This window comes from Dasypus novemcinctus, chromosome 17, assembly GCF_030445035.2.
Source record: "Dasypus novemcinctus isolate mDasNov1 chromosome 17, mDasNov1.1.hap2, whole genome shotgun sequence".
Classification (NCBI taxonomy): Eukaryota; Metazoa; Chordata; class Mammalia; order Cingulata; family Dasypodidae; genus Dasypus; species Dasypus novemcinctus.
Genome location: NC_080689.1, coordinates 79784611 through 79802095, shown reverse-complemented (window position 1 = coordinate 79802095; position 17485 = coordinate 79784611). Strand labels below are relative to the sequence as shown.

At 49.7% G+C, this 17485-nt stretch overlaps 1 long non-coding RNA gene across 1 annotated transcript; it reads left to right on the top strand.

Moving 5' to 3' along the window:
- Positions 1–473: 473 nt before the first annotated feature.
- On the top strand, positions 474–13285 carry LOC131273871 (uncharacterized). The gene is made up of 2 exons (XR_011646044.1): positions 474–871; positions 12773–13285. It is a non-coding gene; the product is annotated as an uncharacterized lncRNA (long non-coding RNA).
- Positions 13286–17485: the final 4200 nt, after the last annotated feature.

The following is a 17485-nucleotide window of genomic DNA, read 5'->3' as shown; positions in this document are numbered from 1 at the left end:
CAGTGCCCACATGGCAAGCCAGTGCCCACGTGGTAAGCCAGTGCCTGCGTGGTGAGCCAATTGCCCACGTGGCGAGCCAGTGCCCACGCGGTGAGCCGAGTGTCCACATGGTGAGCTGAGTGCTCGCACAGTGAGCCGAATGCCCATGCAGTGAGCTGAGTGCCCGCATGGTGAGCCAGTGCCTGTGCAAGTGAGTCACGCAGCAAGATGGTGATGCAACAAAAGAGAGAGGAAGGGGAGAGTCAAGGTGAAGCACAGCAGAGACCAGGAACTGAGGTGGCACAAGTGACAGGGAACCTCTCTCCACCTCAGAGGTCTCCAGGATCAAATCCCAGTGAATCCTAGAGAAATAGCTACAGAAGATCACACAGTGAACGGACACAGACAGCAAAAACAGCAGGGCGGGGGGAGGCGGGGGGGAAAAAGAGAGAAAGGAAGGAAGGTGGGGGAGGAGGAAGCGTGGAAGTTTGAAATTCTTTTATGAATCCTAAAAAGAGAAAGACTATGTTTATGAACTAATCCGTTCCTGTGGGCGACTGAAAAGGAAGCCGTGGTATCTGATCCTGCAGTGTGAGAGAAAGGCCGTCCAGCTGGCCCACAGCTACGCTCGAGGGGAGATGTCCCAGGAGGCTCAGGGGGCCAAGGCCAGGGAAGGATGAGCCTCACCCTGAGGGCCCCCAGCAGAATGCGGGCAAGAGACAAGCGCTGCGGCCGGTGCCCTCAGCGGGGCTCCGGGAGACGGCAGATCCTGGAGGGGAAGGCCGGGAGCTCGGCAGCGGTGGCCGCCGTCTTACTCCACCACGTGCTCCTGGCATGGGAGAGGACGCAGCTTGATGGGGCCCAGATCTGGACATTCCACAACCTCAGAACTGTAAGCTTTACCCCAAGTAAATCCCCATTATAAAAGCCAACCCATTTCTGGTTCTTTGCATTGGCAGCCTTTGGCAAACTAAAATAGGAAGGAAGGAAAGAAGGGAGGGAGGAACAAAGGGAGAGAGACTCAAAGAGAAGCAAAGAGAGAAAAAAGGTGGAAATAACATTCCGCGTCTTTCCTGAGGGATACTTGTTTTGGGGTGGGAACACTTGCCTTACATTCGGCCATCTCTGGAGCTCATCTTTGTACCCCAGTCCCTAAAAGTCCCCAGGGGTGCACGTGGAATGAGTTAACTGGACACCGTTGCCTCCCGGTCCTAGCAAAGCCCCCTCCCTGGCCCGGGCCCTTGGGTCCCTGGTTCTGGGAGAAACATCATCCGCCCTCGCCCACCCCCGGTCCTGCCTCTTCCGGGTTGCTTTCTTCTCCAACATGTGTGTTCGGAAGCTCGTTGGCTTTTATTAAATGCAGCTCTGAGGCTAATACATTACTGAACTTAATCTCATGCCAGCCGCACCCTGGCACAGGCCCCAGCCAGGCAGGGGGCCAGCTTCGGAGAGAGGTTCTCCCTGCCAGGGCTCAAGCTTGGTTAAGAGGGGAAGTTTTTTCTGCCGGATGCAGAGACTCCAGAAGGCTTTCTCTAGTCCCCTTTGGGACTCGGGCAGTTTCTGCTTCTGGCAGTGGAGTCGGGGAACCATCCTAATTGGGGTCGATGAGAAACAGGAGCTGTAAAGAACAGAGGTGAGGGCAGGGAGGGGAGCTGGGCCTCGCCTGGAGGATGAAACGATGAGCTGCGTCGCCAGAAGCCTCTCCATCCCTGTACCCTCCCCATCCTGCACCCAGCTCAGCCACCAGCTGGGCGGACCTGGCTTTGAGAGCTCTACCAGCCTTCTCTTTGATAACCCATATGGGATTGTAGACCAAAGCATGCCGAGGCTGTGGCTGGTGGGGAAACACGTGGTTGATTCCGCAGCATCCTAGGGGGTCCGTCAGCTCTGCTGGGTTCTGGGAAGCGCTGTACTCGGCTGCGGGGGCTCTGGGTGGTGGCTGTGGGGGGTGCTCACGAGCCACCCCCCTGGGCTCGAGTCTGTGACGGGATCCTCGTCCCAAGAGCCAGGTCCTTATCTGCTCAAGTGGGATGCGAAAGAAAAGCCCTATGCCCGTTTGAATTTGGTGACTCCCCAAAGGAGATTGTTTTTGAACTGCGGGCGTGGGACCCTTCTGATTGGTCTACACCCACGAGGTAGGACACGGGTTGGGTTTCGCCCTCTTGCTGGGGGAAGGAGAAAGTAGAGAGGCACCAGGCTCGCCTACAGCTGGGCTCATGGAGAGAAGCCCTGAGAGGCTGAGAGAGGTCCTGGGGTCTGGCCAGGAAACAGGCCCCTTTGGCTGGGCCCAAGGCAGAGGAGACGCGCGCTGCCCTACGCCTGATGGCCACGTGGCAGGACGCCAGGATCCCTGGCAGCTGACCGGTGAGAAAGCATCTCCGACGGTGCCTTGATCTGGACATTTCAAGGCCTTGGAACTAAAAGCATTTACCCCAGATAAAATGCCCACTATAAAAGCCAACCCATCTCTGGTATTTTGCAACAGCAGCCCTTTGGCCAACTAAGGCCAGCCCCCAGGGTGAGGCTTTCCGAGTGGCTTTGGGGGCGCCCTAAGAGAAACGAGAATCAACAATGTAGCCGGCCACTCCAGGGGCTACCCACTGCCCACCACCCACCGCCCCTGTCCTCTAATCAGCAGTGGAGGCAGGCGTGGCCAAGAGCTAGAGCTCCATACCAAAGCCGGGCACACGGGCTTCAAAACGTGCAGGGAGAGCACGAAGGAGAGACCCTGGGAGGAGGGAGAAGGAACGGGGGTCTTTGCTCAGGAGAAAGGCAGCCTTGTGGGTGCCCTGAGACTTGCACAGCGGGGTGAGTCTTTTAGGCGGTCCACGGGCCACGGCCACGAAGGCACGTTCCACAGCGTGGGGAGGAGTCGCTCCCAAGCCCCGACTCCATGGGCTCCTGCGAGAAGAGCCTGACGCAAGGCATTCTGGGAGCACAGGCTGAGCAGCCCCTCCCCTACAACAAGGACCAAAAGCCGGCACTAAATAAAAAAGAACAAAATATAAGCAAAAAAGAAAGGCGAAGAAGACCAGAGAAGGAAAACAAACAAACAAAAGCAAAAGGCAGAAAAAAGAAAATGTAAAAGCAAAAACAAATTTTAAAAAGCAAAAAAAAAAAAAAAAGAGAAACATAATTTAAAAACACAGAAACAAAACACCTGCGCTGAGAGCCTCCCAGGTGCCAGGTACTTAACGTACATAATCCCCTTGACTGAGAGCAGCCTCTGTCCCCGCCCGAGGTCACACAGCCGGTGAACGCGGGAAGGGGATTAGGAGCCAGGTCTGACTGCCTGTGGTCTTCCCACAGCTCCAGGAAACGGCAGCAGCTGACAGTCTGGCATGTGCACTGCAGATGAGAGCGCTGCTGCTTGTCTGTTTTGAGCAGGAGTTGGGGCCAACCTGCAGTGTGAGGCCACGTCTCCCCGAGGAGCTGCTCCCAACCCAGCTTGCTCGTGTCGGGTCTGAATCCTTTCACAGAACTCCTCTCTGACTTGGCCCCTGGCTGCCAACCGTTTTCATTTAGGCGTTTCGTTAAAAGTGAAAAAGCATTTGGAAGAGAGCTGTCAGGGTAACAAGAAGGAGGAAACACTTTTTTATTATTATTACTATTATCATTATTACTAGAATTCGCCTGTCCTCTCTCATTCCCTCCTTGGAGAGGCCCTCCGCCCAGTTCAGTGTTCCCATTTTGGAGGAGAACAAGATCACCGAGACCGGTCCGTTCTGGAGCCCTCATAGGGGTCCCTTAGAACAAGCACAACTCCTCAAATTGTACTGTGCTTAAGAATCCCCAGCAGGACTTGTTAAAACCAGGATTCTTCGGCCGGTCCCCGGAGATTGTGACCCAGCAGGTCGGGTGGGGCGGGGAGGGACGGGACTCTTCCTTCTGACTAGCTCAGACGCTGCACGGGCTACTGGGCAGCACCGCGCCTCCAGCGTCTCTGCCTCAGGGACTCGCCAGGGAGCCCTCTTGGTATAGGCTGGATTTGTCTGACAGTCCGAGGGGAACATGGAACTTTCTAGACTGCCCTGAGGGTTCCTGGGAAAGTGCTTCCCTCTAGTGTCCCTGTCGCCCAGCAGGGTGGGACAGCCCCCCACGTTCTCTTCCACCCAACTTGGTGGGGAGAGGAGGACGGAGGATTGGGACGGGAGGAAGGGGTTCCTAAAGTAAACTTTGTCTGCTGGTAATTTTGCTGAGACTCTCCCTGACAAGAAAACAATACTTGGCTTTAATCCAGATTTGAAGATTTGGGGTTGGACTTTGTGTTAGTCAGGGTTCTCTAGGGAAACAGAATCAACAAGAGGTATCCGATAACAGTATGCGATTCTGTAAGTCTCATACAGCCGTGGGGGAGGCACAGGTCCAGGTTCCGCGGGCAGGTGCAACCAGGGGCTGCGGTGAAAGTCCAATGAAGGTTCTTGACGAATTCTGGGAGATGTTGGCTATCCAAAGACGAGCTGGGAAATTCTCTCTCAATGCTGGAATCACTTCCCCTTTTAAGGCATTCAACTGATTGGGTTAAGCATCGCTCATTGCTGATGGCAATCTCCCTAATTGGTGTAATTATACCCAGCTATCCATGATTTACCACTGCAGTAAAGTCAATGGTGACTAAAGTCCATAAATGCCCTTGTATTATAGTTACCCAGTGCTTGCTTGACCAACTGGCACCATTCCTTGGCCGAGTTGACCCTATAGCCTGACCATCCCAGACATTGTGATGCTTAGGCTAGCATGTCAGCTCATCCGGGGAAGGGTGCCCAGTTGTCTGGTCAAGCAAGCACTGGGCTAATTGCAATACAAGAGCATTTCAAGGACTTTAGTCATCAGTGAGCTGGTTGCACAGATGGCTGGCTACATCTACAGCCACCTAAGGAGATTGCCATCAGCAAGGAGTGACTTCTTAGCCAGTCAGTTGATTTTATGGGAGCGCCTGGTTTGCAGCCTGCCCTACAGGATTTGGATGTCTGCATCCCCACGGCTGCATGAAAAAACTTTATTGTCCCAGCCAGCGGGACGATCAACGGGAGCTCCGGATCCTAGGAGGGAAGAATGGTATGGGACAAGAGAGACACAAGGAACGACAGCAAGAGTGTTCTGATCAAGCTGTGAAACTTCATTGAGGGGACTGAGCATATATACTCTAGGGAGGAGGGGGGGTGGTGGGTAAGGATAGGTGGCGGTCTGGGATTGGCCGCTGCTGTTGCTAGGGCGGGAGGCAGATTTGAGGTAAGCACTTTTGGCGGGAACTGGTTCTGTAAAGAAGGGGGAGGGCGACCTAAGCTATTGTTGTAGCAGCCCGGGCGGCCATGTCACCGGCATTGCTGAAAGGTAGAGTCTATGCATGCTGCCTTAATCGCCCACAACACTTTATAAAACCTCAGACTAATTTAAAGATGTCGCCTGCCGATTCTGTTTCCCTAGACAACCCTGACTAATAGTCAGGCACCTCCGTTTCCTTATTTATAAAATAGGAAATAGCTAACTTGGGGATGGCTGTGAGGATGAGAGTTACAGCGATTAAGTGTAGCACTAGAGCCAAAAGAGTTTCCAGCCTCTCAGTTCGGTGTATGTACCAATGACAATAAAATAGTGGGTTCCAGGCATCCTGCTAACTTCTCCATCCACAGCATTCCATTAAAACCTCTCAGCACTCCAGGAGAAGGGTAACGCTTTTCTTCTTTTCTGCCTGAGGAAACCCAAGCTTAGAGCCAAAAGGACTGGCCCGAGGTAGCAGAGCCCGGGGTTGAACCCAGGTCTCCCTCACTGTAAGGCTGGTGCTGCCTCATGGACCCCAGGAACCCCCCCCCCCCATGAATGGGCAGCCCAAACAGACCTGGAATGGGGAGGCGCGGGTGCGGGGCCCGCCCCACCGGGTCGGGGCTGCGTGCTCGTGGGCAAGCCGCACCCCCCATCCGGACCTCAGTTCCTTATCTGTAAAATAACGTGGCACCCCTTCCCGCGCTGCTCTACCAGGAGCCTCCTGGGGCACTGGCGCCAAGTTGGGTTCCAGAAGTTTCTCACATTGCCAGTGTGCCTTGCCCCGTGTGCCGGCAGTTAAACCAGGTCCAAGGGACTACTCAGACTCCCGCAGGGAGAGGGACCCAGGCATAGGGAGAAGGGCGGCAGTGTGCAGGCAGGGCCAGCCAGGCCGACGGGGGCCGGCGAGGGAGCTGCCGGCTCCACCTGCGTGAGGACGAGGGTCCTGTCGCGTCTCCTCCCTGACTTTGAGGACAGGAAGGGGAAGCACAGTAACGCTCTCTAAAATCACCTCTTTATGATGAGCTCATTTAAAGCATACGGCTGAGGGGCTGGATGCGGCTGTCCGAGTGGGCACACACCACCATTCCACGCAGCACAAACTCCCAACAGGCAGAAGAGGTGTTTTGCTCCCAGCATCTTATTATGAAAAATTTCAGGCTTACTGAAAAGTTGGAAAACACAGTTTTTCACTAACAAGATTCTAGCCGAAATACTTTATTACACTTGCTTTGTCAGATACTTAACCATCTAACCATTCATTAATCCGTCTTATTCCTGACATATTTTAAGGTAAATTATAGACATCAGTACACTTACCCCTAAATACTCAAGCAAGCACTTCATTAACTAGAGTTCAGTATTTGGCGCATTTTCTGTTCTTTGATGTAAATTTATACGCAATGGAATGCATAATCCTTAAGTACTTGTTAGCTGAGTTTTGGCAAATGCATTAAACCATAAAAGAAGAGCAAACATCTCAGAAAGTTTTCTCATGCCTCTTCCTGACATAGACCTTTTTCCCCACTATAGATTTGTTTTGCCCCGAACAGATTTTTTTTTAAATGAGCTTTACTGAGGCACAATTTATGGGCAATGAAATTCACCAATTTTAAGTGTACAAGTGAGTAAGTTTTGACAACTGTTTAGTTATGTAACACCACCATAATCATGATATATAGTATTTCCATCACCCCCAAAAACTTTCCTCCTGCTCCTTTGTGGTCAATCCCCTCCCCCAACCCTTGGCCCCTGGAAACCATTGATCTGCCTTCTCTCACTACAGTTTTTGCCTTTTCTAGAATCTCACATAAATATTATCATTATACAGGAGTTGGCTTTTGCCTTAGCTTCTTTTCATGTAGCACTTTCATTTGGAGACTCACCCGTGCCACTGTGTGTTTGACCACTTATTCTCTGGCTGAGCATCTTCCATTGTATTGAAGTACCACCATTTGTTTATCCACTCACCTGCTGATGGACATTTGGGTTGTTTCCAGTTTTTGGAACTAAAATCTCAAATAAGTACAACAGGGAAATGATTTGCATGGAGTCAGGCTTGAAGGTTGGATGGAAAATTGATCTCTATTAATTTTTATCTTGCTTAAGAGCAGATTTACATCTAGAGCAGGGGTCAGCAAATTTTTTTCAGTAAAGGGCCAGTTAGCAAATATTTAGGCTTGGCAGGTCAGGCAGGCTCTGTCACCACAACTCAAGTCTGACATTGTAGCACAAAAGCAGCCATACACAATCCATTGACAAACAAGAGTGGCTGTGTCCCAATAAAACTTTAAGTATGGACACTAAAATTTGGATTTATATAATTTTCCCACATCAAAATATATTATTCTTTTTAAATTTTGTTCAACCATTTAAAAATGTAAAGGCCATTCTTAGCTTGCCGACTGTACAAAAACAGATGGTGGATCAGATTTGGCCCATGGGCAGTAGTTTGCTGACCTCCGATCTGGATTGATGCAAAGTATTTTAGGAAATTATGTTTAAGTACATGTCTTAAAGTTTTTTTTGTTTGTTTTTCAACATTTTATTTTGATACGATTTCTTTTTTTGTCTTTTTTAAAAAAGATAAATAGATCACACAAAACACTACATTAAAAAACGTAAGATGTTCCCATAGAGCCCACACCCCACCCCCCACTCCCGCCCCCATTCCTCCCTCACCCACATCCCCTTTCATCAGTGAGGCACCCTCATTGCATTTGGTGAATGCACCCTGGAGCACTGCCACACCGCATGGACCATAGTTTACACTGTAGTTCACACTCTCCCCCAGTCCATCCAGTGGGTTATGTCAGGATAAACAATGTCCTGCATCTGTCCCTGCAATATCGTTCAGGACAACTCCAAGTCCCGAAAATGCCCCAAATCACACCTCTTCTTCCCTCTCCCTGCCTTGGCAACTCCCGTGGCCACTGTCTCCACATCAGTGATACAATTTCTTCCACTGCTAGAGTCACAATAGTTCTATAGTAGAATACCAGTAAGTCCACTCCAATCCATATTTTATTCCTCCATCCTGTGGACCCTGGGATGGTGATGTCCACTCCACCACTATATCGAGAGGGGGCTCAGATTCCGCGTGGCTGATGGCTGGGATTCTCCTGCTCGCAGTTGTAGACTCTCTCGGTTCCCTGGTGCGGTGTTGACCATTCTCGCCTCCCTGTCAGCTGACCTGGGTACGTTCAACCAACATCTTAAAGTTTTAATGCCAACCGTCATTATAAGAGAAATAGGATATATAACTTCCAAGAGGAAAAACAGAGGAATAAAGAAAAATTGGGCGGCGGACTTGGCCCAGTGGTTAGGGCATCCGTCTACCACATGGGAGGTCCACAGTTCAAACCCCGGGCCTCCTTGACCCGTGTGGAGCTGGCCCATGCGCAGTGCTGATGCGCGCAAGGAGTGCCGTGCCACGCAGGGGTGTCCCCCGCGTAGGGGAGCCCCACGCGCAAGGAGTGCACCTGTAAGGAGAGCCGCCCAGTGTGAAAGAAAGTGCAGCCTGCCCAGGAATGGCGCCGCCCACACTTCCCGTGCCGCTGATGACAACAGAAGAGGACAAAGAAACAAGACGCAGCAAATAGACACAGAGAGCAGACAACCGGGGGAGGGGGGAGGATTAAATAAATAAATCTTAAAGGAAAAATTGATCCTCTAATGTGGCAGTTTGAGATTATTTATGAACCCCCAAAAGAGATTATGTTTGTAAACTAATCTATTCCTTTGGGTGTGGTACCGTTTGATTGTATTAGATTAGCTGAGATGTCCTTGATTAAGTTAATATTAGGACTTTGATTCGACCACGTCCTCAGGGGACTCACAGTTGAGTCCCGGCCCCCTTGGTGGGCTATATAAACAGACACTCGCTCAAGGAGACAGAGAAGATACACAGAGGAAGAGAGATGAGACCTTCGCCTGATAGTTTGCAGCGCTGAGAAAACCCAGAAAGAGAAGCTCAAACAGCTAAAGCCCCAGGGACCAGCCTACAGCTGAGATAAAAAGAAACTGGGCCCACGGAGCCTTAAGAGGAAAGAGGAGGGCTGAACCCTCGCAGAGACTGCCTGCTATCTTGCTCCAACACGTGGCAAATAACTTTGAGTGAGAAATCATCCTTGAGCTGGACTCTTGAGGGCCTCATAACAGTGAACTTTTACCTCAAATAAATAGCCTTAATAAAAGTCAGCAGGTTTCTGATACTTTGCATCAGCACCCCTTTGGCTAACTAATACACCAAAAAGAAAAAATCGGGAAAAAGAGAACCAAAGAAAATAAAGTAAAAAAGAAACAAGAAAAAAGTATGATAAGTAGGAAAAAAATCAAATAACATAACAGGGATAAATCTAATCATAAAAGTAACCACAGGGAAGTGGATTTGGCCCGGTGGTTAGGGCGTCCGCCTACCATATGGGAGGTCCACGGTTCAAACCCCGGGCCTACTTGACCCGTGTGCAGCTGGCCCATGCGCAGTGCTGATGCGCGCAAGGAGTGCCCTGCCACCCAGGGGTGTCCCCCGTGTAGGGAAGACCCACGCGCAAGGAGTGCACCCCGTAAGGAGAGCCTCCCAGCACGAAAGAAAGTGCAGCCTGCCCAGGAATGGTGCTGCACACACGGAGAGCTGACACAACAAGATGATGAGACAAAAAGAAACCCAGATTCCCGGTGCCGCTGATAGGATAGAAGCGGTCACAGAAGAACACACAGCAAATGGACACAGAGAGCGGACAACTGGCGCGGGGGGAGGGAGAGAAATTAAAAAATAAATCTTTTAAAAAATTGCACAGGATTGTGGTTAATACTACACATATAAGAATTTTTTTTTTAAAGAAGTAACCACAGTACCATGAAGGGGTTAAATTGTCCTATTGCAAGACACAGAATTTCAGTTTACATAAAATGAAAAAAAATCAATGTATATGCAATTAGCAAAAGATCTGTCTAAAGCAAAACTATGTAGGAAGTTAAAAAATAAAGGAATAGGAAAATATATACCACCTATATTGGTATAAAAGCTTAGGTCATTGTATAAAAACATAAGTATAGCAATATTAGTATCAGAAACAACAAATTTAAAAAGGTCTTGAACACACAAAAAAGAATAGTATGTATTGATAAAAGTTGCAACCCACCCAAAATGTCATAGTCATATGCTTCTGTGCACCTCATTAATGGAGTTCTGAAATAGACCTATTTGATATAGTAGATAAAACACTTTACTGCTGAGACCAGCTCAGCAATAGGTTTGCACAAGGGAAAGGCGATGCAGAACTGAAAAAATAAAAGGACAGAAAGAAAGACACAAGAGAGGAAATAAGGATGGGACCAGGAAACTCACAGCTTGGGAAACTGAGCCTCAACTCTAGTTTCCACATCGTGTTTATTTAGGAACTAACAAGCAGCTGTTTGCTATCAGAACTGCAACATCATCTACAATAACAGGAAACAATAAGGCAACATCGACACCAGAACAGGTGCAACACTTTACTATAATAAGGTACAGGTCATACAAAGTTCAAACGCCTCCCCACACACATTTTTTCACGCTGACCAGATGTCGTTCCATCTAGTGAAGAACTGGCCTTTCCTAAGCCTGCACTTCTTGTCTGCGTTATGGAAACGTTTCAACCTCAAACCATGTTCCTACTGTTTCCCCACCCCTTACCTAACAAATAGAGAGTACTCATTTGTCCTCAAACACCCATAGTCCTTTTACTAAGCTAATTATGTATTGGGTTACAAGGAAAGTCTCAATAAAATTTAAAAAGCAGAAATCATACAAAACGTATTCTTTGGTCATTATGCAATAAAATGAGAAATGAAAAATAAATAAATAAGTGACAGACACTAACATCCTTCCACTGGAAACTTGAAAGCATCTTCTAGAATTACTCTGGGTTGAAGAGAAAATTATAAACTAGAAATAAGCCACTATGAGAGACTGTGTCATAGTCGTGGGACGGGGCACAAGTGGGACGCCGAGGAAATGTATTAGAAATAAATATTAAGAGTATGTGAAGACACTTGTATGCCAATTTGTAGCACCAGTATTCACAAGAGCCAAAAGGTGGCAGCAACCCACGTGTCCATCAACAGATGAGTGGATAAACACGTTGTGGTATATATACACAATGGAATATTATACAGCAGTAAAAAGGAATGACGTTCAGACACAAGCTACAACATGGCTAAAGTTTGAGGACATCTTGAGTGAAATAAGCCAGACGAAAAATATTGTATGCTTCCACTTAAATGAAATATTTAGAATAAGTACATTTACAGAAACTGAAAGTAGAGTAGAGGTCCCGAAGGGCTGGAGGGGAGGGAGAATGGGAAGTTACGGCTGAAAGGGTACAGAGTTCCTGCACGGGGTGATGAAAAAGTTTTGGTAACGGAAGGTGGTATGAATGTAATTAAAACCACTGAAGGGTACACTTTAAAATGGTTAAAATGGGAAATTTTGTGTCCTACAGAAGTTACCACAAAAGGAAAAGAATAAAATGAAAGACGTATTAAAGTCAAGAAGCTAGAATGAAAGAGCAACAACATAAATCCAAAGAAAGTAGAGGGATGGAGTATAAAATTTAGTAGTTATAATTTCATGAGGTAGAGCGCACACAAACTTGGTTAATAAAACAGAAGATTAATCTTTAGACTATTACTACAGACAAATCTAATTGAACCTCATAATAAAGATACGTGAATAAAATTTGAAAGATTGCTAGCATTTGAAATGCAAGTAACGATAAAGACATTTTATACCATTTCAAGAGACTACCAAGAAATTAATGTTAATTTTAAAATCTAGGTTGGAATATACACTTTTCCAGGAAAATGCAAACCACCAAAATTAATACAAGAAGAGACAGAAAACCTGAACAGACCAATAAACACAGACGAAATTAGAATTGTTGCCAAAGTTCTTTCCCTAAAAACAAAAATAAAACAGGCTTAGGTGCTTTTATCAGTAAAATCCATGTGCTTTTCAAGGCCCCGTGAGTCTACGGGGACTGCTCCAACTGCACGAAGTCAGCATTTGTGTCTGGGAAGCAGATACTGATTGGGAATTAGAAATGCAGACGTTCATTGGTGAACAAGACCTGGGAAAGGGAGCGGGAGGGATCAGCACTGGGCGGGGAGGAAGTCAGAAGGCGGCGAGGTCTGAGCACGCGGTTGTCAGCCCACGAGAAGGGCCACAACCAAGACAGCCTGTCAGGAGTCCTGCACGGGACAGAAAGGGCCAGGCCTGGCGCATCTTGATGAGAGCACGGCCTTAGCTCGCCGTAGCAGGTGAAGAGTGAACGAGGAGGGGGGAGAGAGAGCGGTGGTGGGAGTGGGAGAGAGAGGAAGGGAGGGACATTATAGGCTAATCCTCTAAAAACATGAAGGCCAACATTCTAAGTGAAAAATTAGTGAATTGACTTCTATAGTATTTTTTTTAGACATGTAGTCTTTATTTTTTTTTAACATGTACCTGGACTTGTGTCTGTCTCTCTTTTAAAATGTATTTTTATTACAGAAGTTGTGGACTTACAAAACCATCATGCCCGTGGGAGGAACTCCCATACAACCCCCTGCCCCCAGCACACCACACGGATGCGGAGCACCTGCTGCCATCGAGGGACGATGCTATCAGACTCCCTCCACTACCTGCCGTCCAGAGCCATCGAGGGACGATGCCGTCAGACTCCCTCCACTACCTGCTGCAGAGCCATCGAGGGACGATGCCGTCAGACTCCCTCCACTACCTGCCGTCCAGAGCCATCGAGGGACGATGCCGTCAGACTCCCTCCACTACCTGCTGCAGAGCCATCGAGGGACGATGCCGTCAGACTCCCTCCACTACCTGCCGTTCAAAGCGTACATTTGGCATCACTTTCCATACCCCCCAACCTTGAATCCTATTGTATCTTAAAAGGTTTACACATCAAGAATGCAAAGAAAGGGGGGAAAAAAAGGAGGCAAAGAAGGTTTCAATCAGAGAATCTATTGAGGTCATTTGCTCTATTAATAGATTAAAGGGTAAAAAAGATATTTTCGTCGCAGTAAATGCTTTGATAAATGGATTTGCTCAAATGTATACCCAATAATAAATAAATAAGAACTTAAAATTCCTAGCGAGCTAGAGGTAGAAGGAAACTTTCATACGTTGATAAAGGTTAACGACCAAAAACCTTTAACAAACATTCGATTCGGTGGTGAAAACTTAGACATATCCAGAAAAGTCAGGGACGAGGCCAGACTGCCGACTCTCACCGCGCTGGTCAGCAGTCAGCTCAGCTCCCTTTCTCCCAGTTTCCTCCTCCTCCCCCTGCGGTGAGCGGCTAACTAGGCTCTACCATGACGCTGTGCATATTAGTTGCTGAACATTTTGGAGACCAGCCCTGGTCAGTGGCCTCGGATTTGAGGCTTGCCTTTGCCTCTTATTAGCTGAGAGGCCTTGAACAAGTCTGTTTGTTTTTTAAGATTTATTTTCTTTATTTCCCTCCTCCCCTCGTTGTTTGAACTCGCTGTCTGCTTTCTGTGTCCATTTGCTGTGTGCTCTGTGTCTGCTTGTCTTTTTCTTTAGGAGGCACTGGAAACCGAAGCTGGGACCTCCGTGTGGGAGGGAGGCACTCAATTGCTTGAGCCACCTCTGCTCCCTGCTTTATTGTGTCTCTCATTGTTTCCTCTTTGTGTCTCCTTTGTTGTGTCATCTTGTTGCGTCAGCTCATGTGCCAGCTTGTCGCACCTTTGCTGCCTGCTCGTCTTCTCCAGGAGTCACTGACCAGGAACCGAACCTGAGACCTCCCATGTGGTAGGCAGGAGCTCAATTGCTTGAGCCACAGCTGCTTCCCTTGAGTAAGTTTCCAAACTCCCTGAACCTTAGTTAAGAGAGATAATGATAAAAAAAAAAAAAGCACCACCACCCTCAGAATTTCCTTCTCTTCAGTTAATTTCTATCCACCCTTAGATTGTATATATCTTAATAAAACTGCTTTATATATATGTGTATATATATATAAATTCTATCCACCTTTCCAATTCCCCTGTTAAGAGTTTCAGAATCCCCTATCCTAGCAAGGACCCCCCTCCCCACCCCACTGAAAAGAGGACAAAAACCAGATTGATTGGCAGTAGCTTGGGAATTAGTCCCTTGAGGAAACCTACATGTAATGCTGGCCACTGACTCCTAACTCAGAAATGTCTGTGTCACGTCCTGATGAGCTTTCGGCAACTTGTGACACTCATCCCCAGGAGACTGAGGATTCCGATGGGCATCCAAATCTCACAAAGGTTGAAGAAGTCAGTTTGAGAGACATAGAAAAAAGGTTAGATGCCTGTAATACCGCTTCATAAGAGAACTAGGACTTCAGATCTCCCCCAGATGTAAATGTGGAGTCCAGAGCACCTCTGGAATCTCATGAAAGTCCCCTTACCCATCAGCCCTTTTAGAAATGTTCTCAGGCACATCAGCTCCACCTCTCCCAAAGGACTGCATTTCATAAACGCCACGTGCTGCGGCTCCCACTGAGACGCAAAACCACCTTTGGTTCATTTCGCCTCCCGCCCAGATGATCGGTTCCTTGAGATGGAGCCCTCTGCCTTCTGAGTTCACACCAGAGACGTGGCAGAACTTCAGTAAAGATTTGTTCACCGAGGACATTCCAGGGGACGTGCCGTTCCTGGGACTGGAGAGTCATGTCCCGGCTTCAGCACATCCAGTACGACCACGGCAATACGGAGGCCCTTGAACTCCCGTGCTCGAGGGCGTTTGGCTGCCCAGGTGGACACTGCACCCAAGCGCGGGCACCATCCGGGACTGCAGCTGGAGTCCCATCTTTCCTTTCTTTTTCTTTTCAAAGATTCATTAATTTATTTATTTCTCTCCCCTCCCCCCACCCCGGTTGTCTGTTCTCTGTGTCTATTTGCTGCGTCTTCTTTGCTTCTGTTGTTGTCAGCGGCATAGGAATCTGTGTTTCTTTTTGTTGCGTCATCTTGCTGCATCAGCTCTCCGTGTGTGCGGCGCCATTCCTGGGCAGGCTGCACTTTCTTTCGCGCTGGGCGGCTCTCCTTATGGGGCGCACTCCTTGCGTGTGGGGCTCCCCTACGCGGGGGACACCCCTGCGTGGCGCGGCACTCCTTGCGCACATCAGCACTGCACATGGGCCAGCTCCACACGGGTCAAGGAGGCCCGGGGTTTGAACCGCGGACCTCCCACGTGGTAGACGGGCGCCCTAACCACTGGGCCAAGTCTGCTTTCCCCCATCTTTCCTTTCATTCCGTCCATCACGCTTCCATTCATTCACCAGACAAATGCTGGCTTCCAAAGCTCCTCTCGGCACTTGCCAAGAGCTTAGAGAAAAAGGGAAACATGTATGATGAAGACCCACGTTCCGGTCCGGTAGGCAGGGCCAAGGAGACTGGATGAAGGGGCAGGTAGGAGAGTCTAAACGGAAGCCGGGGTAGGCAACTTTGGGGACCGGCATGCAGGACCACAACCACGGAGGAGGTCACGCTGGGGTGCGGGGAGCGCTCTCGCAGGCTGCTGGAACGGGGTACACTGGGGCCAGCTTTTCTGGAGGGCCAACCCAGGAAATGTGCCCCAGTTAAAGATGCACATACGTGCAGCCCAGAGGTTCCAAACCAGGAATTTATCTTTTGGGAAAAATCGGCCCCCCAAAAAAAGATGCCGGTACCCATCATCCTTGTGCCACCGCCTCATCCCTGAACCAGTCACGCTGAGCAGAGGGACTGTGTCCTCTGCCTGGCCAAGCCTCAGTTGTGCATGTCTCCTCTGTCACGGGTGGCGAGAGGAGAACCGTGATGGACAGCCGGCCATGGGACCAGGGTTCAGGAAGGCACCATTCCCCCAAGGAAACCCACAGAGTATGTAAAATCGACAGCCCCCCAGTCCACAAGAGTGGAAGGAGCTGGGGGCAGTGGGTGGATGTTTCAGGCGGGGGGAACAAACTCTTCTTTACGGTGCCTCGGAGAACCTCCACTTCTTGGGGGCAGCCTAGACCTGCAAATCCAGCCTCATCAACGGTTGGATAATTTGAAAAGTGGGTTAAGGCTGGGAGGGAGTTCAAGAAAAATACAAACAAACACGAGGGTCAAGCACGCTATGGGTGGGGCTAGGAAAGGCCCCTGACCCTATGCCACGTGCACCGGTGCCAGGGCGAGATTGGCAAGCCCCGCAGGTACCATCCGCCACCTGTTGACCTTGCACAGATGACCTAGCCACTCTGGACCTCAGTGTCTTCATCTGAGACTTTGAGAGAAGAAGCCAGCCTTCTGGGCTGGCTGTGAGAATTCCAGGAGACTCTAGAGGGGAAAAAACCGAGCACTGGAAGTAAATGTGAGTTTGAATCCCAGCAAGGAGAGGGCAGCCCAGAGAAAACACTCAAATCTAACTGGGGAAAAAAGAAAGAAAGAAGCAGAAAAGATTAATTAGGGCAGCCCTAAGAAGTCTGAGAGCCAGGGCTGTGTCCTGGGGGCAAAGGGAGCCCTGACGTGGAGCAGGACAGAGGGTTACAATTGCAACGACAACCTGAAACTATGTGGAATAACTGGGGCTGCCCCCATGGACAAATACAACAGCTGTTTGCCTTTCCCTTTTCATTCCTCTTGGCACTCTCCCGCTGACTGAGTAAATCCTTCAGAACAAGGAGAGACTTGAAGTGCCATAGGCAGGTACAGGGTGCCTCTCCCTCCCCACCCCACCCTGTCCCCATCCCATCAAACCAACTTGGAGATGAAGCCTTGGGCTCCAACCCAGTTAGTCTTGTGCCCACCAGGTGGTAAGTATGAGTGGCCCTGTGCCAGCGGGAAAGAGAGAGGGGCACTGTGGAGGGGCGGGGGTCGGCAAAGGGAGCCCCCATGCCGCCCGCACACGGCCACGTGGCGTGGCCCGAGTGGAGGGCGCACGGCCCAGAGCTCAGGGGTGGCCTGTTGTGTGTGCAGCTCGAAGCCCTCCGGGCTAGGACGGCCACTGATTTCAGACAGAGGGGAGGCCGGGAGGGGCCAGAGCTTCGCCCCGTCGCCCGGACAGCGGCCTCCGTGCTCCCGGCCCAGTGCTCTTCCTCGCGGATCGCTTGGGGTTTTCCGTCTGTGCTCCAACGTGGTCTTGCCGCCCCGGGCTCCGGGAGCCCCTTGGCCCAGCCCAGCGGGAGAACGGACCGTCGGCCAGGAGGTCTGGGAGCCAGCCGTGGAAGGGAAGACGGAGACCACCGGGAGGGGAGCAGAGGCG